Source organism: Mus caroli, unplaced genomic scaffold (assembly GCF_978045245.1).
Source record: "Mus caroli unplaced genomic scaffold, Mus_caroli_1 scaffold_20, whole genome shotgun sequence".
NCBI classification, from domain to species: domain Eukaryota; kingdom Metazoa; phylum Chordata; class Mammalia; order Rodentia; family Muridae; genus Mus; species Mus caroli.
The window spans coordinates 27,717,214-27,740,156 of NW_028227275.1; the positions used below are offsets into that span (position 1 = coordinate 27,717,214).

Here is a 22,943-nt window from a genome sequence, read left to right on the forward strand (position 1 = left end):
GGTAGTTAGATTACAGTGTGTCTACATGTGAACCTCTGCATGCTGATTTCACAAACTGCCAGTTTTCACTACATTTAGAAAGTTTCTGGTATTACTTCATCCATTCCCCCTGCTCCCCTCGCTCTCCTATCCTTCTGCGACTTCCTTTCAGAAAACTAGACTGTATTCCCTGACCCTTGAGACGCTGTTCAGCCCCCTTCACTGGCTCTTTCATATCCTCAGCATCAGTGATGCTAACTGACCTTCCCTGGAGTTGGCTGCTTGCTCTGTCTGTAGAACTGCCCGGCTCTGCTGCTGAGGCCTTTAGTGAACTTTTCACTCCTCTTACTTCACATCTCAGCTCTAGACTTTATATTTGACCTTTAAATAATTTCTCTATACTTATCTCTCCTTATGGAGAAACTGCTCTCATATGTTCTTTACGTGTGGTCACATTTAGCTCTTCGAACATAGGAACAGAGATTTAAGTCTCTCTCTAGTCCCTACCTACATCCTGACCCCTTTAGGGTAATTGCATTGACTGCTTTCATATTGATGGTGCAGTGTTTTAATTTTCTGAGAATAGTCACTAATTTTGTTGAATAGTACATTTAAAATAATATCACATGGAGACCCTTGACATTTGAGCATCTCACTGCAGCACGGCTAATGTTTCTGTTTGTTGGTGATGATTACTTCATTCTAGCTGTCACTATCACAGGTAGCCACCATGGTCTCTGATACTTAACTTAGCATTCAGCTAGTGACTGGACCAGGAGCTCACAAATAGCACAGTACTTTCCAAGGAGTTCTGTGTGCACTTGGAGAACACCCTGAACACTCCTTGTCAGAAGGAAAATTTACTTTAGCCTTCCTTTCCTGCTTTCATAGGGCCATAAGATAAGGCAAAACAAAGTTTTGGATTCTCCCTGAGGACTCACAGAGCAGTAGGTATGCTCACCTCCGTATGAGTGGCTGTGGACTTTGACATGTGCCTGTACCATCTTTCCCCCACCTTTTCCTGTAAACTTTGCAAAGCCCTGATGTGCATCAGTCATCACTAGCTACCTCGGGTAGCTGTGATGTTAATCTCTGTGCATCTTTTCTACAATTGATTGGAATTCGTCTCCATGGGGAACATTGACAGTCGGTGAGTTCTGAGTCAACTCCTACAGGCAGTGCTGTGCGTGGTATGTTCTCAGGGAGCCATCAAGCAGGTCAGAAGATGACAGTTCTATGGGAATGGAGCTTAAGAGTTCTTGCTTTGTTCTACTATCCCCGACTGTAGGAAGGTAGTTTTCAGGGTTATTATAAAGCTGGAGGTGAAGTGCTGATAATAAAACAGTAGAAATCTACCATCACTCCCAGGTTTATCCATACTCACAGATACTCATCGTCTGTGTTCTGTGATCAATACTCTCCTAATTGCTGCAAGCCTTCAGTTCCCTGTAAGGGTTCTGAAAAATCCCTTCTGGCCATTTTGTTTGTTTTGGGTTGGGTTTGGGTTTGTTTTCAGTTGTTGATTGCTCCATGCAAGAAAAGTGTCTAGCATTTGTCTCTGCTGGTTTCTTTCATTGCTGTGTATTATAGCAAGCATTTTGACAACAATCTTTACTGTACTAAAATGAAATTCATTGATAATATTACCGAGACAAACAGACATTCTCAAAAGGATTGCTGTAATTTGTCTAATTGTAAAGAAAGAGGTCAGCCCTGTTTGTGGGCTTACTTTAAATTTTGACATTCCAAATGACATGGCTACAGTTGTGTCTTCCAGAGCCCTCCAGATCCATCTGTGGACAGAGATCCTGACGCTAGCATTCCCAGAATGCTAGTGCTACGGAAAGAATGTGCAGTCTGCCCTCACTTTATGTCAGATTTGCATTTCTTAAAAAAATAACTGGAAAGTAACTGGATTTGTGTTTGTCTGTTTTGCCTTGATGTAAAACCGAATTCGGTCCTGGTCACAAGGCATTGCAGACAGGTCTTTTGACTGTGTAAATGATTGTTGGAGCAGCAGCACAGTGCGGAACTGCCCTTTGGATAGCTCGCTCCTGAGACAAGCCCCTCACACCGGGCCCTTAGAATCTTCCCAAACTCCCGCTAGGGGGCAGTACTACTCTTTGAGAGATTTAGATCGGCCTGCTGTACAGGAGCCGTGGGTCCTTTTGTTTTTTGTTTGTTTTGTTTTCTTTTTCTTGTCTTTTAATTTGGGGTGCACCAAACCCAAAGATTCAATTGTAATGCAATCAGCTGGTTGAATGGATCTGTACTATATCCATAGCTTATTTCTCCTGTCTGACTTTTAGGAAATTTTTAAAACAATCAGTAATTTGAGGACGTGTTGATAGATATTTAAATACTCATTTGTCTTCTTTTCAATTTTTTAATTTTTTTACTGCATTGAAATAAACAAATATGGAAACTAATCTACTCCGATAAATGTTACTTCCCTCTGTCTTAAGACCATGGTTGCTTAAAGAACAGCCCTGACATCTTCCAGGGGTTGGATCGCCCAAAAGTCTGATTTTTTTTAAAAGTCTGATTTTTCTTTTGGTGTGTGATTTTTTTTAAAAGTCTGATTTTTCTTTTGATATGTAATCCAGATTGCCTTAAAAAAAATAAAGAAAAGAAAGAAAGGAAGGAAAGGAAAGGAAAGGAAAAAGGAAAAAGATGACATGGCTCTACAAAGAAGTCCTGAAGTCGTGACCTGGTGCACAGAGCCACTTTTGAAAGCCTTGCCATTCTGTCGGTAGCATCAGCTCTAGTGGGGAATATAATGACACAAGTCCTGCTTATTCTTGGTGAGCCACAGCCAACTCGTGCTCCTCTGTTCTGATCATGTTTGTAGATATAGCTGTGAGTGTTGTAATTACCATCATCTTTAATCTGACCTTTGATATAATACCTAGTCAGTCAGCTTTGCAAGGTCATAGAAATCCCATAGCCCCTGTGTTTCATTCTAAATACATAAAAGGATAAACAGATAAGGGAAGATGGAAGGAGGGAAAGAGGGAGTGAGGGACAGAGCTAGGGAAGAAAGGAAAGAAGGAAGAAAAATTTTAATTCCACCAGAGGGCATCGTGACAATTTTCACTTGCAAAAGAAAATGTAATGGGGCAGCTAAAAAATTTCCAAAATTGGAATGTTGAAATAAATGGGCATAATTAAAGCAACAATACTTTGACCAAGGCATTGGCTCAGTTATGAATTTAAAATCCCAATAGGTTGATGCATTTTGCTACGGATATGTTCATCCCTCAGAGACACAATTTGGGCAAATAAAAAAAAAAAAAACAGTTGACAACTTATATGACCAGTGGGTGGTACCTACGCATTGTTACCATGCCCCAGGCCTCGGTCTAAACAAGATTTTCCTCCCCCGCCCCCCTTTCAGAAATTATGTTAGGAATTTCACAGAACTCTCTAAGTGATGGTAGCTTATTAGCAATCATGACTTTGAAAAGAATTACAGAACAACAGACTGTCCTACAGGAGCCCTGTCCCTAGTTGTTGGTAAAGAGGTGTCATGGGACACCAAACATGCTAAAGCTCTGGTTGCTCATTCATTCATTCACTCATTCATTCATTCATTCTGCATTCAACACAGCTATTAAGTACCCACTACGCACTATGCACTACTTTCCTGGGCTTTTTTGCTAATAGTGGTGTGTGAAATCCTAGGTTTTAACTTCATAGAGCTTCATAGTAGAGAGACATATAAAAGGAGGGCTAAGCAGTCAAATAAAAACAATCTTTTCAGTTGAGAAATCACAGGAAGTCAATAAAAAGAATTCATATAAGAAAATAACAGGGAACTTAGATCAGCTTGTAGACAAGAAGTCTGAAGTGAGCCTGAAGTCTGATGACATGAAGACAAGAACATCACTGGAGAGAGAGGTTCTGCTCTAGAGCCACAAAGGAGGCCACCTTGTGTCAAGCAATATGCCCTGGGTATAGGCACTTACAGTGAACTCAGGCTGGGCCCTGCTAGAACCCTTGAATGTCATTTTTTAGTGTAATGTTTAAGCATTTGACATATTCCAGAGAACTGATTGGGCGGGATGAAGATGAAGTTAGGGAAGCAAGGGTATAAACACAAAACCAAAGCTGGAGCAATGAACTGAAACCCCAGTCCAACAGTACAGTGGCTCCGAGGAGAGTATGGCGGCCAGCGATATGGCATAAGCACCTGGCTTCAGTGTTTTAGAAGTGGCAGCTACAGGCCTTACAGAGGTATCGCATATGGGAAGAAAGTTGAAACGAAAATGATCTGCGCATCTATAGCTGAACAACTGGGGGATAGATGATTATGCTATTGCCATCCCAGGTAAATAAATGATTGTCCTGAGCACTCAAGATGCAAGCCTCCTTTCTACCACACTAGCTGTTCTTCCTAGTGTGCATGGAGATATTTCTCGAGCGATGACTTCAACCTCTGTGTAGCAAAGGGCAGTGAGCCCTACGCCCTTTCTGCATCTCCCACTAAACTGTAGCTGATGTGGCTGCTGGTGGTCTTTTCTGTGATCAGAGGATTAGCTCAATTCCTCAGGATAACTCCAAATTATTCTCTCCACTCTGTGGTGTCAACAGCCCTGGATTAGAGACCGGTGACCTCAGCTTTTTTTCTTACTAGCTGTGTAACCTGGGGAATGTCATTTCACTTCTGCAATCCTTGAAGGTCCTTCTGAAGACAGTATCAGTGATTACAGGGAGCCGGGTTTGTAAAAACTGTAAGCAGCTACATAAATAGTGATTCTTGTTCTCATTGTCGTCTCAGCTGCCACCTTTGTTACAAATAACCTGTCATTCATTTTGCCCTGTTCGCTTCCCTTTGCTCCTTGCCTGCTTCTTCTACCTCCTGTCCTTTCTGCCAGATAAATTTGCTTCCCTGCAAAAGGCTGATTATTTGGAGACATCATCACTAGCCAATCAGAGCTCAGCATTCCGGCTGGCTGGTAAGCCAATCAGATGCAAGCTCCAGGTCTCTTTTCAGTGTTGCTAGGGTTTCAGGTCTACTTCTAAAAACTGGCTTGCTTGCTGCTGGTTCATTCTGTCCTTCTCTCCCTCCACCCCCCCCCCCCCCATCTCCTTGCTCTCCAAACCCTTCCCTTTCCCTCCTCCCCTCTTTTGGGTTTGGAGCAATTCCAAATGCTTAAGCCTTCCGGAAGTTTGGGTTATTATGAATAAGCAAGGTTTAACTGTGTATTTTTTCCCTTGAGAAACAGGACAGCTATTCCACATTCGATTTTGAAAGCATGTGTTTTAGCAGCTTAATGTCCCTTGGCTCCATAAAACAGAATTTCGTTGTGTTTAAGAGAATTTTTTTGGTGCAGAGTGACTTTTATTCAGATGACTAGAAGATAAACTGGCATAGAACTTGGCAGTGACGTGTCCTGTCACTTGAACCTCATTGGGCTAACACAGCGAATTCTAAGTATGTCAAAGCTCATCCAGTTTAACTGATGATGGAAGATAATATCTGATAGCACCTCAGATATTAGTTCTATCTTGAACTTTCAGTGCTGGGATTAGTGGTGAAATCACTGGTCAGCAGTGATGGGGACTCTCACTTTATTGCTAATTGGGTATCCCTTCCATCACATCTGGCTCATCTGTGGACCCATGGGTCTTCTTTAAATGCTCTCTAGTAGGGCGTGTGAAGATGCCCTAAACACAAACTGGCGCTGTGCTCTGAAAGCTTAGGGGCGATGCTGGATTGAGAAGGAAAACAACAGCAACACAAGTTCTGTCTTTCTCATAACCTTTGCTACAGACTTAAAAACTGGAACAGCATAAGGATTCGCTGTGTAAAATGACCCAAGACAGGTGGCACAAAGCCAGAAGTCTGTCAGAAGCAGCTTAGGAAAGCTTAATGATTCACAAAGGAGTCGCTGCCTTCAGGCTCTGACCTTTAGAACTAACCAGCTTTAAGCTTTTGGTTCTGGCCCTTCAAGTCACTTGTATCAAAGAAAAAGGTACTCCCTTAAAGACATTACCATCCATCCATTCAAAAAGAAAAAAAAAAAAATAGAAAAGTGTCAGTACCAGTGACTCTGTTCTCAGATAGCATGGTCTTAGTCCTAAAGACAGTATTAACTGTATTAGTTGCTTAAATACAATTTTTTTTTTGGTTAGCTTTTAGGGAAGGCCTTGGTGTTACTGCATTCTCCTGCAGGTGAAATGTATGAAATTTGGTTAACATGGTAACGGCTCTAAAAATACCTAGGCTACAGTTTAACCACAGAGTTTCCTCCTTAACGTAAAAGTGCCGCTGTCATGAGGTGTTCGAAAGTGCAACAAAGGCGGTCCGTCTGACTTCATGCAAGCAGCCTATTAAGACAAACCTGGCAAGGACACTGTGCGGCCACTAGGCATCAAAGCAGGAATTAAAGTTTTGTGAGACCATCTGACAAAGCACAACGCAGCTGATCAAAACGTCTAAGCATTCTTTCCCTGTTTCTACCTCTTCTGCCCCCACCCACTGGCAACCAAACAGGGTGTGGTGGGGGTTCAAACAGTCACTATAGCGTGACCACAGGGCCTCACCCAAGGAAAACCTGGGTCACAGAGACCCAAGCGGGTAAGGAGGTTGCAGCAGGCTCCCCAGCATTCTCTGCAGCAGGCTCATGTGGAGGGTGCAGGGAAGGGAAAATTGCTCACTTGAGGTTTTCCCCATGAGGCCCTTGCTTCACAGAACAAAGGGTGGTGGAGGGCGCGACCTTTCCCAGGATGGCTCTGCAGTTGCCCACGTCAGGCTCTTCTGAACTCAGAGTGTCCTTACAGGGTTAAGAGATTTCTTACAAAAATCAGGCTGTCAAGGTTGCATAGTTTGGTAAATGAAAACACTGACACCCATTTATACTAGAATTTCAGATAAACAATGAATAATTTATTTAGTAAAAGAATGTCTGGTGCAATATTTGGGATACTGAAGAAATCCATTGTTCATCTGAAATTCAGATTTGGGTGTTGTGTGTTCTCTCTGATATTTCTAGACAAATCCTTCCAGTCCTTCCTCCTTAACTTCTCACCTTCGAGTGCCCAAACAACATGCTCAACTGTACTTTTTGCTTCAGGTCTTTAGCTTTGGCTTGTTTTTGGCTTTGTTTGGTCTTGTTTCACCCTGCCTCTTGCCTCCGCTCATTATACAGAGCCAGAGGTAAGGGGATGAAGCAGCAGCTGAGCTCTGTCTCACCTTAGTGTTATGGACTTTTAATGCATGTAATTTTTAAAAATATTTTTATTAGGTATTTTCCTCATTTACATTTCCAATGCTATCCCAAAAGTCCCCCATACTCTCCCCCCCCCCACTCCCCTACCCACCCACTCCCACTTTTTGGCCCTGGAGTTCCCCTGTACTGGGGCATATAAAGTTTGCATGTCCAATGGGCCTCTCTTTCCAGTGATGGCCGACTAGGCCATCTTTTGATACATATGCAGCTAGCGTCAAGAGCTCCGGGGGTACTGGTTAGTTCATAATGTTGTTCCACCTATAGGGTTGCAGATCCCTTTAGCTCCTTGGGTACTTTCTCTAGCTCCTCCATTGGGGGCATGTAATTTTTTTTAATATTTCATTTTATGTGTATGACTTGCCTGTATGTATGCCTGTGCAGCATGTATGTGTCTGGTGCCTGCCGGGGCCCGAGGAGGGCATCAGATCCCTTGGAACAGGAGTTGGGTGGTTGTAAGAGGTTCAGTCAGGACTGGGAATAGAAGGTAGGTCCTCTGAAACAGCCATTGACTTTACCTACTGAGCCTTCTCTCCTGCCCAATGAATGGTCTTTTTGGAGGAGCGTAGTCTCTGTGTAACCTTGGCTGTCCTGGAATTTGTCAGCTTGACCTCGAACTCACAGAGATCTGTTTGCCTCTGCCTCCCAAGTACTGGGATTAAAGGTATGCATCAGCTTAGGCTGAGTGGTCTTTTTAATCATCATAACATTCTGTGTGATATGCTACTTAGAGCCCACATTTTATGGATAAGGTTGCTGGGCTCAGAAAGAGTATGTGACTTGACCAAGGTCATACAGTTAGCGAGTACCAAAGCCAAGTGAAAATGAGGCTAAGCTGTTGACTCAGTTACCTAGTCCACAGCATCAGTCCTGTTTAAATGTGGCTTTAGTGGTGAATTCATGTTAGAATTCATTCATTCTCTTTTATAACAAATGGCTCATGGTTCATAAGTGAAGGACACAACTTGCCAGCTGGATTGGGACTGTTTTCCCTCAGCTTGGACTAAGCTACTATGTTTGTCTTCTGTGTAAGTGCACCTCCAAGGTACTTCTGATTGCTCTGCCCTAGAGTAGCTCTAAGTGTTCTCTGCATGCTATATGTTGTGATGTATATGATGTGGCCATGTGGTCTCTTAAGTGGTACTGAGGCTGTAGGAACATCTGTAACTGTGATTGGAATTTCCAACTGACAGATTAAAAAGCCATGGCTCCTAGGTGTCAAGACATTTATTGAAAGCCACACATCCTATACTTGGCAGCTAAGAAGTCCATATTTGAGTGGAAGTTGATTGACTTATCAGTGTACAACTTTGGGAAAGACTCTGAACTTCCATGTTCTACTAGATAATTATAAATGGGCAATTATATATGAAAGCTTCTCTCATATAGAGGAAGAGCTGGCCACATGGTGAGCACTCAACAAAGACTGAGATAGTGGTTTTGGAAATGATCTTCTACTGGGTATTATAGTTTGGATATAAAATAGTTCCAAATGCCTTTCTGATGAAGGCTTAGTCTCCATATAGTGCTGCCTTGAGGAGTGATTGGATCAGGAAGTGTCAACATCACCAGTGGACTGACTAGTCCTAGTTTTACAGAACTGGTACTGTGAAGGTAGTTGTACTCTGAGACAGTGGTTTTCTACCTGTGAGTCCTGACCCCTTTGGGGGTTGAAAGACACTTTCATGTGGCTCACATATCAGGTATCCTGCATTATCAGGTAGTTACATTACGATTCATAACAATAGCAAAATTACAGCTATGAAGTAGCAGTGAAAATAATTCACATGGTTAGGGGGTCACCACAACATGAGGAACTGCATTAAATATTTGCAGCATTAGGAAGGTTGAGAAGCACTGTTCTGAAGGTTGTATCTCGCTCTGGCTTCAGCTTTCTCTCTGCTTCTTATCTGCCATGCGAGACGCTTTGTTTCAGCATACTCACTGTGTGATGCTCTGCTTCAGTGCACAAAGGCCCCAAAGCAATGAACCCAGTGAAGTGGACTGAAACCCTTGATGTTGTGATGTTGTGATGTTGTGATGCACGGAAAGCTCCTCCTCCTGGCTCTCTCAGATATATTGCCATGGTAGTAAAAAAACTAACACCTTTGACAATGAGAGCCGTCAAAGAATATTCTGGGCTTAAGATTGGCTACAATCTACTAATGTTTGTCATGAGCATCTGATTTTTATTGAGCACACTCCCTGCTCAGACAGTGCTTACAGAATCCCATTCACTGCTTCTCCTGCTTTGCCTTTGGTGTGCCCTAACATTTGCCTCTTCCAGCCGAAGAGTAGGTCGGAGCACTCCTGGTGCAGTTGAATCAGTTTTGAAATATGAAAATTGTACTTGACTTGCATCGAGGTCCATGAAGTATGCAGCTGGGTCTGTAGTCTCAGCTCAGAAAACAGAGCCCCTGGACCTCTGTGTGGAAACTGAGATCTTGCTTCTTATTTCAACTTCTGTCAGAGCAAGAAATAGGGAAAATAGCTTGACACTGTGTCAAAAACATTAGTGTTGACTTGGCTGAAGTATCAATTACACTGAAGTGCCATTTTCTTCCTTGTAACTTTAGGTTGAGTTCATTAAAAACCATTATCAAGTCTGTAAGAAAGTTCAGTTTTGAAACTATTTAATGTGCAGTTATAAGGTGGTAGTCTGTCTCATTCAAAACAAATTTAGTCTTGGCCCCAAACTAAAAAGAAAAAAATCATAATAATTTATTACCATAGCTTAGCAATCGGCCTGCTATGTGGTAGAAAAGAAAAACATTCAGATTCTGTTCTGAAAGAAAAAAAAAAAAAAAACCAACATGGATCTGATGCTGTTTAAAGCATCAAAGGCGAAAGACTCTCCCCATCAGCAACACTGCTTCAGTAAAATATGCTCAGTCCAAATATTTCCCACAGAACACCTGCTAATGAATAACACAGCAGATAGTCATAGGTTTGGAGAGCCGTACATTTTCACAAGCTATTTAAATTTTTACAACTAATATTTTTTTTCTACTTTGAAACAGGTGTTTTTACAACTCTTTGTTGACAGTTCTCCTTTGGGTTATTTGTAATTAATGTCCTCATAACTTTTCTGAAAATATTATCACCTGTAGTTTTAAAATACAGCTTGTTCATAGAGGCTAATTCTTAAGTCATTTCAAGTGCAGGGTTGATTCTTCAACTAAATGATAACTACTGTATTAGTTCCACCTCTCAACGCATCCAGAGGCAAGGTAACCACTCACAGCCCCTTGCCTGAAATGTTAGCTTACACTTGATGCTGCTTCCAATATTCTTGGATTTTCTACCAATTATTGTGCCAAAGAGCTAATAGTATTAAATAATTTTCTTTCCTCTGGATAATTTCTTCAACATCTATAATCAAACACAATTTAATTTATTAACTACCAGTATATAGCTCTCATTGCTTAAGAAATAAATAGCTATTCAGAAAATTATTTTAGTTACAGGATCATTTTCGCTTTTTTCTGTGGCTAAAATCCACAAAAAAGGGATGATGTTACCTTTTAAAAGGTTTGGGCTGTTGCTTACCAGTGTAATGGAAATAATGTGATGAGTGTTGTTAAACCAGTACTAAAGCTATCTCCAACATTTTTAACAGAGCTAGAACTTAATATTCTACATCTCAAATGTTAACAGTCATTCACAGTCAACTGTGCATACCACCTGAAGTTCACCCATCTTCTCTGATATGATGGATGTAAAGTGATGCTTTCACTACACACTCAGTGTGTTACAGAATAGCATGAGACTTCTCTCTCCTAGTGAGCAACAGGTTCAATATGTTTACAGCAATATGTACCAAAAGGATCGATTAAAGAGTATATGAGAATGAGACAAGAGTGACCAGTCAAATAGGTTGAGCTTATTAATACACAGTATACAGAAGAAATCCAAATTGTCAGGAAGCATAGAGGAGACCATTTCCCTGTTTATTGCAGTGCGGTACACCATCCAACCTTAATACCAAAGCAATCACTGTACCAGGTCAAGAACTCAGCGGCTCAGGACACTGGACACATTATGCGATGAACAGCTTGTCTCTTGACACTTGAGACTTCAGTGTCTAAAACCTCAGCTGGAAAGACTCAAAAGCCAAACGACAGCCAAAAAGTTCTGAAGTCATACTGAGGCATCTTCACTCACAAGGTTGTGGTTTGATGGTGGTGTAGGCTGGAGGTCTTGTCCAAAAACCCATGTTTGCCTCTGCAAATGGCTGGAGAGTCTCCAGAACACCATGGCTGGGTTCCAAAATTGAATCTCTCAAGAGAACTGGGCCTAAGTTGTGTCATCTTTTCTTTTATGATCTAGCTTAAAAGTCACAAATTGTCAGTTTTGCCTTAATCATAAACCTTTCTGGGTCCAAAGCAAAGGGCTATACAGTCCATGCCTCTTGGCAAAGAGGATGTTAGAGTTAATCTTGAGAAACGAAGGTACACAGGCATTATTGTTGGAGCCATTTGGGAAATTAAATAACTATAAATTATTTATCATATACAAGAGTCATAGTTCTTTTCAATTTGTTCATTTCTTGATAGAGAGGAGGAGGAAGAAAGAAGTTGAAAATAACAGAAACAGTATAAAAACAGCATCATTTTTAACTATAAAAAATACAATCTGAAAAGAACTTCTTTCTGGTCAAAATGTTGTTAAACTTGACTGTTTTAATTGCTAACAATCATGGAGTAGTAGCAACCAGCCCCTTCATGTGTTTCTGTAAATCCAGACAAAAAACATCCAATTTGCAACTTCAGAAGGAGGTGAGAAGCATAGAACAGCAGCAGCAGAGCATCACAGAAAACACTGTGAGAGACGGCATAAAACCAGAGCCTCACAACAAGAGATCGTAAGAGACATAGCAGACAATAAATAAGCTGCCCCACTGAGCAGAAGTAGCTGGGAAGGGAGAGGGTCCCCAACATCCGACCAGAAGCAAAGGCTGCAAAAATAGAATTTTCAACACTAAAGCAACAAGCTACAGGAGACAGATCTGAAAATTTACCCAAAGCCACCATCCTGTGGTACTGCCACAGGGATCAAATCCCACGAGGGACGTTCTAGTTAAAACTGCTCTGCTGTAAAATGTACAAAATACTGTCACAACTATGTCTCAAGACTCCAAAGCTCCACCTCAGCCTCTAAAAGCAGTAGACTCCGAGAACCACAGGAACACCAGGATGGGGGCTAACCAAGCTAAAACTGGAAGAATATTCATGCTAAGGCAAAGGACACAGTCTAAGCTCTAGGAAGATCAAAAGATCTAGCTCCAAAGGTAAACATGACTCAGGGGAGCACTACATCAGATCCTTGGATGTTGGAATCCTCATGGGGAAAAAAGGGACCATCCAGCACACTTTGGAAACAGAGGCTGGCCTGGTACAAGTCCCCTGAAGTGACATACCTTGCATGCCAAGGGCTGGAAAACTCCTAAGGGGATGGTGGCCATTGCTGAGACCTGAGCAGACACTCCAGCCCACAGTCAATCTGTGCATCTCCTCTGAAACACGTCATACCAAGCAGACACAGATAATGATGCAGTCATATTAACAGCTGACATATTACACTTCAAACCATCCATCAAGAAGATATAACCCAAAACATTCACATAGAGCATCAACTCATGCCGAACAGCTTCATAAAATGAGTAATACTGAGTGGAAAGGCACATTAACATCAACACATCAATAGTGATTTCACCATATCATACTACAAATAGAAATGTCATCTAGACCAAAAGATGTCAAGAGAAACATCAAAGTTAAATGATACAATAAATCAAATATATTTAGGAGGCATCTACAGAATATTCTATACAAGGACTATATCTTTTCCTCATCAGCCTATGGAACATTTTTCCAAAATAGAGCATATTTTAGATGACAACGCAAGTCTTAACAAGTACAACAAAAGCTAACATCATTGCCTCTACTTCTAAGCTTTATCTGATCATAATGGACTATAATTAGAAATTAACAGCAAGAAAATCTTGGGAAAAATACATAAATGTATGGTGCATGACCACCATGCTATTGAGCAATGAATAAATCAAAGAAATCAAGAGGGACAATTAAAATTTTCAAGAATTAAATGTGAATGATAATGTACTATAACAGAACCTAGGAGATAAACTGAAAAAAAAAAATCGAAGGAGGAAATTTATGGCTACAAATATCATTAGCAAAGTAGAGAGACTGCAAATAGGTCTTAAGCCAAACCCAGCCTCGAGATGAAAGAAAACAACAATGATTAGAGCCATAATCAGTGCAAGAGAAACAAAAACAACATAGTCAAAAAAAAAAACCCAAAGAGTTGGCTCTTTCAAAAGATAAACAAGTTGGCAAATCCTTAGCTAAGCTGAAAGGGAGAAAATACTCAAACCAATGAGGTTAGAGACAAAAAGAAAGACATTCCAAAAGATACCTTTGAAATTCTGAAGATCATTATGGCTAATTTGAAGACTTATGTTGCAATAAATTTTAAAAATCTAGAAAAAATAGATCCATATTTAAATATGTGTCAGCTATCAAAACCAAACCAAGAGGATATAAACAAATAGGTCTATAACCAGCAATGAAATTGAAGCATTAATAAAAATAGAGGTAAATAAATAAATGAATAAGTTCACGCTGAGATTGGTTCATTACAAAGTTCTATTAGATCTTTACAAACTAAGACCAGTGCTTCTCACACTGTTTCTTAAAAGAGAACAGAAAGGGAAGCTACTAAACCTATTTCTTCCAGTATTACCCTGCTAGCAAAACCAGGAAAGGAAGGAAAGAAAGAAGGAAGGAAGGAGGGGGAAGAAGAAAAGGAAAGAAAGAAGAAAAGAACAATTATAGAACAATATTTTTTTCAACTGACATGAAAATGGCTGCAAAAACAGATAGGCAAATCAAACTTAACATTACATTAAAAGATTATGATCAGGTTGGCTTAGTTTCAGAATTGCGAGGAAAGTCCAGTGCATGGGTCAAAGACAGTACTCACATGAATCTACCCACAAATGTACAAGAGGACGTTTGCAAAATCCAACATCCCTTCATGATAAAAAACAAAAAAGAAATAGGAATCAAAGGAACATACTTTAATATAATAAAGGCTGTATATAACAAACCTACTAAAATCTCAATCAGAGTAGCTTCAAACAATTAATAATCACAATTTCTTGAAATAAACCTAATCAAGGAAGTGAACGGCTCTATAAATGGCATTTAAAACCTTCAAGAAAGAAGTTGAAGAAGATACTGGAAGATCCAAAGACCTTCATGCTCCTTGCTCATGAATCAGGAGAAATCATACTGCACAAATGGCTACCTTATTGGAAAGCATCTACATAATGAATCTGTTCCAAGTTTTCACAGAAATAGATGAAAATCATAAAAGTCATATAGAAGCATAAAAACACTGGATAGCCAAAGCAACCTCAGCAAAAACCAGTGCTGGAAGTATCACCGTGCCTGGTTTAAGCTTATATGTTATAGCAATAACAACTTCAAATCGCATGGTGTTGGCAATAAATAGAAATATAACTTACTGCTGTGGCACAAAGCACTCTGTAGTAAATCCACACAACTGCAGCTCCCTGATTTGTGAGAACGATGTCAAGGGGATACATTGGAAAAAAGAGAGACTCCTCAACAAATAGACCTAGGAAATGGATACCCACCTCTACAAAAATTAAACCAGATCTGTATCTCTCACTTGTGTAAAACTAATTTCCAATAGATTAAAAGCCTTACTAGAGAACCTAAAACGATGAAACTTGCAAAGGGAAAAACATGGAAAACACAAAAGATGTAGGTGTGAGCCAGTATTTTCTGAATAGGATTCCAGTAGCTTACAAATGAAGCAGCATTGACTAAAGAGATTACATGAAATTGGAAAGCTTCTGCACAACAGAGAAATCATTTATTGAGTGGAAAGATAATGGGGAAAGTTTTTCTAAGTGTTTATCTTACAGAGGATTAAAAACTATAATATATAAAGAACTTAATAATTAAATATCAAATCAAACAATCACATCAGCATATGGGCTAATAGAATGAACAGTTCTCAAAAAAAAAAAAAAACCACAATTAACAACATCCTTAGTCAACAGGGAAATAAAAATTAAAATACCATTGAGAGTCCATTCAACCCAGTCACAGTAACCATATATTAAGAAAGGAATAGCAATAAATGCTGGAAAGGATGTGGAGATGGGAGGTGGGATCACATATTGCGCTGCTGGAGAGGTTGTAAATTAAATCAGCTACTCTGAAAATCAGCATGGAAATTCTCAGTACACAAAAAATTGAGCTACTATATGGCTAGTCTACACCACTCCTGGGCATACACTCAATGGACCCCAAATCTAACAGAAACTTGTACATCTGTGTTATCGCTACATGATTCATAGTTACAAAGTTATAGCATCAGTGTAAGGGTCTGTCCAAAAATTAATGGACAAATAAATTTTAGAAATATATACTCCGTAGAGTTTTATCCAGCCATAAAGAAAAGTGAAATTATATTGTCTGTAATACAGTGAGTAAACGTGGAAATTATCACATTAAGTAAAATAAGACTAAGAAAAATATCTCATATTTACTCCCATACACCACGCGCACACACACACGCACACACACACACACACACACACACACACACACACATATGTAGGTATACATATGACATGAATATCAAAGTGAGCTTGTCTGAGAGAGTGAATGGAAATACTGGGGAAGGGAACAAGAAGAGGATGGGGTAGGAAAGATGGTTTAAAAACATGGTATATGTCCACGAAAATATCTTTATGAAACTCCTCACTATCTACAGTGAATACAGGACAATAAAACATCACAAAATGCAAATTTTCTGATTTTAAAATAATCCTTAGGATTATACAATAAAAAATACCATTTTGGAAAATAATAATAAATCACATAATAAATAAATAGTATAAATTTTATATAATAATAAATCTTATGCATAAATACTTAACAAATATTTGGTATTTACTATTTAATAAAAATAAATGTGATATAAATTGTAGAAAAACGTTCAGTTTATTAGTATATGAAACAATTACTAACTTTTCTCATTGTGTCTTAATAGCAACCTAATCTCACATCCAAATAAGAACAAATAAGTCCCCGGTCCTTGATTCAGCTGGCTTTTCAATATGAGAGGTGTTAATGAGCACACTGTAGCAGGTTTGGTTTTTTTTTTTTCTGTACTTATGCTGTCTTCAACTGGGAGATGGACAAGAAAGGTGGAAGAGAATTACAAAGGTATGGGTGTTGGGTGGGAAGGGGCGGGAACCTTCTCTGATCTTAAAAAGTCAAAAAGATGTTTTACTTAAATAGGATTTTCCAATATCCAAAATTTCCTCCCATGAATGACTTTTAGTGATGATTAATATTGAGATTTATTTATATGAGAAGTGACAGTATTCTTACCAAATCTATTAAAACAGTTTCTATTTTCACAAAAGAAAATTCCTCGATTTTATGTTATTTACCAAAGCCAATAATCATATTGTAAATATGAGTGAATTTGTGCTTGCCTACTGTCCTAATGGTATTCCTATCATGCCCACTTTATAGTTAGTTACATAGTATATAGCAGGAGATTTGCATATATTTCACACAGTTGAATCGCACTATGGTCTGCTCTGTGAGTTTCATAACCTCGCTCTGAGTTTGGCACCTGATGTTATTGAAATAAAGCTGAGGGTGGGACCCCTAGTGAACAAATAAAAGTGCAGGGTTTTCCAGCCATGCTTGAGGAAAAGGCAGATCTGTTCTTCCTGCCAACTGCCTTTGACAGTCATAAAAGGTTATGAACTTGAAATTGCTAATGGAATACAAACACTAGGTTTACAAATCCTACCTTAAGTTCGGCACAGAGACATTGACTGTGCTCTGTCACTCGGTTTCTCAGTCTGTTTCACTTGGAACAGAAGGTAACATTTTTATGGGATCACACTCAGATTTTCTCCTTTGCACATGAATCTTTATGCAAAAAGGAAGCTTGCACAGTGAAATGGTTACTAAGTGGGAAACCAGAGTATAAATTAATTTTCACCCCAAGTATTCCTGACCTCATGAACTCAGACTATAAAATGATTACTTACTTGGCACATTCTGTTTAAATAGCAATCTGGAATCATTCCCCTCAATGTGAAATGGAGGAAGACAATCAAAACCTTACAGTACATATTTACAGTTCAATATCATGGATAAAAGGGAAGCAAAACAAAAAGTACAAAAAATTAATAATATCCCCTAGTGTGTATTAATAATGTTCTTTTAAAAAAGTGAAAAGAAAGTGCTGATCTGAAATCCAAAAATAATTGTGCTTTTCATCAAATTGAAAAATGTGTTATTAATACTACTGGACGGTCCAGCAATGCCTCTCCTGGGCATATACCCAGAAGTTCCAACCGGTAATAAGAACACATGCTCCACTATGTTCACAGCAGCCTTATTTATAATATCAAGAAGCTGGAAAGAACCCAGATGTCCCACAACAGAAGAATGGATACAGAAAATGTGGTACATTTTCACAATGGAGTACTACTCAGCTATTAAAAACAATGGATTTATGAAATTCTTGGACAAATGGATGTATCTAGAGGATATCATCCTTAGTGAGGTAACCCAATCACAAAAGAAGTCATTAGATATGCACTCACTGATAAGTGGATATTAGCCGAGAAACATAGAACACCCAAGATACAATTTGCAAAACACAAGAAAATCAAGAAGAGGGAAGACCAATGGGTGGATACTTTGTTCCTCCTTAGTATAGGGAACAAAACACCCATGAAAGGAGTTACAGAAACAAAGTTTGGAGCTAAGACGAAAGGATAGACTATCCAGAGACTACCCCACCCAGGGATCCATCCCATAATCAGCCACCAAACCCAGACACTATTGCATATGCCAGCAAGATTTTGATGACCCTGGTAAGGGCTGTCTCATATGAGGCTATGCCAGTGCCTGCCAAATACAGAAGTGGATGCTCACAGTCATCTATAAGATGGTACACAGGGCCCCCAATGGAGAAGCTAGAGAAAGCACCCAAAGAGCTGAAGGGGTCTGCAACCCTATAGGTGGAACAACAATATGAACTAGCCAGTACCCCCGGAGCTCGTGTCTCTAGCTGCATATGTAGCAGAAGATGGCCTAGTCAGCCATCACTGGGAAGAGAGGCCCCTAGGTATTGCAAACTTTATATACCCCAGTACAGGGAAATGCCAGGGCCAAGAAGCAGGAGTGGGTGGGTAGGGGAACAGGGTAGGGGGGAGCGTATAGGGAACTTTTGGGATAACATTTGAAATTTGAAATGTATATAAAGAAAATGTCTAATAAAAGAAAAAATCAAAAATAAAATAAAATAGCAACAGTAAAAAAAAGAAAAATGTGTTATTTATCAAAGTATAATTATTAAATCACAAATAAAATCCTATGAGATTACATTAAATGAAGGCCAGTGCCACATATAACTTTTGTACCCTATCTCAGTTTATTTGGTTTGGCTTTAGCTAAGCATTGTGGGTAGGTTATTTTGTAAATAGAAAAGCAGCTTGTGGGTCTGCAAAATCCAAAACGAACATTTTTTTTGAGTAGCTCATTCCAGCAGATTCTGACATTTTGTCTCAATACCACAGACTCCAGGTCCTGGCAAACAATGTTTTATGATTTCCAAAACTGTGAAAGCTTTGAATTTGAATATTAATTCTCGTAAGTCTCAGTACGAAGTGACCCTGCCCATATATACATAAATATATATATATAATATCTGTATTAAAATAAGAGGTGACATGTAATAAAATTTTTTATTGTTGTGAATTTTAGAACAACTATACTGTTCATAAATGCATGGCCTGAAGTAATTAAGTGGCTAGGCTAGGAAGAATGACTGTAAAATATGCATGATATTCTGTGGCATTTTCTATAACAGCAGACACAATGCTGTATTTTCATATTCTCAGCACTTTTCCTGCAGAAAGAATGATGGCATAATGGTCTAAAAAGTTTAGAATGCACGGAAAGAAATAAGGGAACTTCCAGTCACTTCACTGTGGTTTGCTGACTTACAATATATGTTCTAAAAGGAGAACCAGAAAGCCAACTGCATTTAGATTCTGAAACCCCCAAATGAAAATTCCTGAGGATGAAGTTGTCAGTAACTAGAATGAAACTAGTTTATATCTTTGTCTAAAATCTGTCCTCCACTCTAGTAAATGTTTAGTGGAGAGATATTTATAGTGCCCGACATAGCACATAGTGGGCTTGCAGTAAACAATGCTTAAATTAACTAACCCTTCATCATATCAGAAAACAGTTTCTGCAGCTGAAAGTGCTAGTTCTTTTCATAATGGCGTGGTTAGAGCTTGTTGCTATAGAAACAATCAAATGTCCTTTCAGCTTTAAGGAACCTTCAGATAGAGAAGAGTGAGGGACGAGTTTGCAGTACAGTGGTTGTAAATCATAAGGCTTCTTGAGGAGCCCGTTGCATCTGCAAGGCTGAAGACTCTGACTTTGGTCATTGGGGAAGGGAGAAGAGAGGCATAGAGGTCATAGAAGATTACCAGGATCCAGAAATGTAAATATCTTTTTATCTGGCAGAATGTTCTTTATAATTACATAGGTGGGAGTCAGAAAAAGAAAAATAAGAAAAAAGAAACAAAGACACAAAAATCACCTCTCCCTGAAGTCTGGGGAGAAAACAGAGAACTTATTCACCATGCACGAGGGACACAATGGCTCACTGGGCCTTCCCAGTGCCAAGGTCTTTAAAGTAGAATCCACCCAGTGTGGAAAGGGTCACCTGTTCAACCACAAAAGCCTAAAAACTTGCTCCTAAAATCTGCCTCGATTATCTGCACCTCCACTAGGAGCAAACTAAGATGAAGTTGTGATCAATTAAGTGATATTCTGCTAATAAAATAGTTCCTTCTATGTAATGTACTGACTGTTAGGATCCCATATCTAGGAAGTATGAAGATCAATTCCTGCTCAATGGGAACTTTATCTCCCTTGAACACCAATGCTTCTGAAATGCATCCCATAAACTTAAAAGAAATCTATGCATATTAACTACAGATAACTTACATACTAATTGTTTTTATTTGTGTAGTAGTAGGTTAGTATAAAAATAGCTTAATACTAAAATTTTCAACAAAATACATCAAGTGATCATAGAAAAATTCATTTTAATGACATGTATATTTAATTCTGGGTTAGAATTAACATTAAGAAAAGTATCCAAGTTTAGTGATACATGTCTATAACACCAGCCCTTAAGAAGCCTAATAAGGTGGGTCACTAGTTTGAAACTATCCTTGGTGATAGGAAAATTATCCAAAATGCAGGATTTTGTTCATTTCCAAAGACAAATGGCTCAATCTTCAACCTTCTAAAACAGATTTCTTTCTGAAAAAAAAAATCACAATTTGCATTAGGGTTTCAAAAATACACACCTTCCCTCTAAATAAAACACTTTAGTTTGCATAATGATCCACTAAGTGTTCTCTTGTTTTGTTTTTATCTTGTGCTATGAGACACAAAGTCAGAGGGTATTGTTAGTGTTATACTGTCCTGATGTGTCCAGGCTGAAGTGTAACTCAGTGGTAGAGCATATGGTTAGCAAGTGAAGGACTCATGGTTGTGTGTGTGTCTGTGTGTGTGTGTGTGTGTGTGTGTGTGTGTGTGTGTGTGTGTGTGAACAGATACATAATTACATACAAACACAAAAGATATATATGCTCAGAGATAGCTCAAAAGCCTTTTAAAAATCAATCCTATTGTATTTTTTGCAGTTCTCTTTTATTTACTAGGTATTGTGTTAAGTACTTTCTATCATCTAATCTCATGTTTTAAGAGCCCTTTAAGGCAGGGACTATTATTATTCTCATTTTACAAGCAAGCAGATGCTGAGGGAGATTAAGTAACTTGAGTAAGGTCATACAGATGTCAGAACCAAATTCAGACCCAGATTTTTCTGGCTCCAGAGATGCCTCTCAGGATAAAAGACATATTTCCCCAGGGAACTCCTACATAGCTATAACTGCTGAAGTCTGTCATCAATAAACTCTAGATTTATTGCTTGCCAGAAGTACTTCTGAAACTGTGCTTCCAGGCTTAACGACAGCCATGCCTATGGAGTCCAAGTGCACACTCAATTTGTTCCAGGTGGAGTGAAAGAAGACCACTTCTGTGATGACACTATCACACAAAAGGAATGACTCTCAAATGGTAAATTGTCAAGCTCCATACTAGCTTCCTGTAGGGACTATTTATAAAGACTTGGTCTTTTGGTTCTATTCCTACATCCCTTTTAAGTGCAGCAAGAACAGCTATTCTGGCTAAGATAGCTTTATCTTTGTGTATCCACAGAGCTGGAAGGCCTGGTCTTAGGAGTTAAATCAGTACAGTGCATGAGCTTTCTCTTGAATTCAACATAAAAGTAAAAACAATAAGTAAATCAAGGGCAGTTTCCCTTGATCTGATCAGTTACAAGTTGCCCTCCTAACTTCCATTGCACATGAGCTATATAGTGGCAAACCAGGAAGAAGCAGTGCTCTGTAATTAGCTTCATGCAATGAACTTGTGGTAGAAAGTTGAGGCTTAAGCAAATGTTGGCATGAACAATGTTGCTATTGACTACAGTATTAGGAATGAACACACAGTAGACGTGAGGATAGGTGCTTTGTTATCAGCATCACGGTATTCTTTAGCATGCCCAAAATGTCAATACCAGGTGAAGAAGACAACAGTAGGGAACAGAACCAATCCCATGCAAAACAGGGCACACATCATGAACTACAAGACACTTTCACCTAGCATGTTGCATAGCCCATGAATTTGATCTTAAGATGTTAATCTCTGCTACTCATGAAAGGAGAACATTATCGTACATTGCTTGACTGCCTTCCTAGAGGAGACAAGACAAGCACATACTTAATACAGTTTTGCCCAAGGTCCAAGCTAGGAAGAAAGAAAGGAATAGTATTATGAAAACAGTAATTGTTGTTTCTCAGGATACTGACAACATAGTAATTTGTTTCATACTATATTCTTACGAAATTACCAATTCTAACATGGGAATGTCTTCACTGATAGTCAATAATGCCCACATAAGAACAAGTCACAGATCCTGGACATTCAAAGCCCATGAGATATAGTTCTTACCTCACACTATGTATAATCTAGTTATTAATTTTATGTTGTGATTATTTAATAATAAAGCAATTGCTTCTTTAATTAGGATATATAAAATGAAGTAGCATTCTCCATATCCTTGAATTGATCTCCTTCCCTTGTGGCAACTTCCCAAGCCGGTAGTAGTAACCATATCAGACTTCACCTCCAACACAATATCCAAACCTCATGAACAGTAACTCATTAAAATCTTCAAAAAAAAAAATCCCAGAGTATTTTATTTTCATGTTTCATGACCTTGAAGTAGGATGCTAGGTAAAGGCTTATAACCAGAGACATAAAACTGCTATCATTGAAAAAAAAGATAAATTTTTAGAAAATCTTTACACAAAACCACACTGTTTATTAAAAGAGTAAAGGGGTGAAAGCGTCTGGGGAGAAAGCCTTTGCCTTCCACTTCCAGATTCTTACCCAGAGCATTCATGTAAGGAACTACTACAGAGTAAAGAAAAAGGCAGACACCCAAATGAAAATGTTAGGGCCTACTTGAAGATCTCAGTCC

The 22,943-nt window shown here is 39.1% G+C and overlaps 1 protein-coding gene across 1 annotated transcript in view; it reads left to right on the top strand.

Moving 5' to 3' along the window:
* Positions 1-22,943, top strand: part of Rnls (renalase, FAD dependent amine oxidase) — a 262,579-nt gene that overhangs the window by 170,543 nt on the left and 69,093 nt on the right. The gene's annotated exons all lie outside the window — the stretch shown is intronic.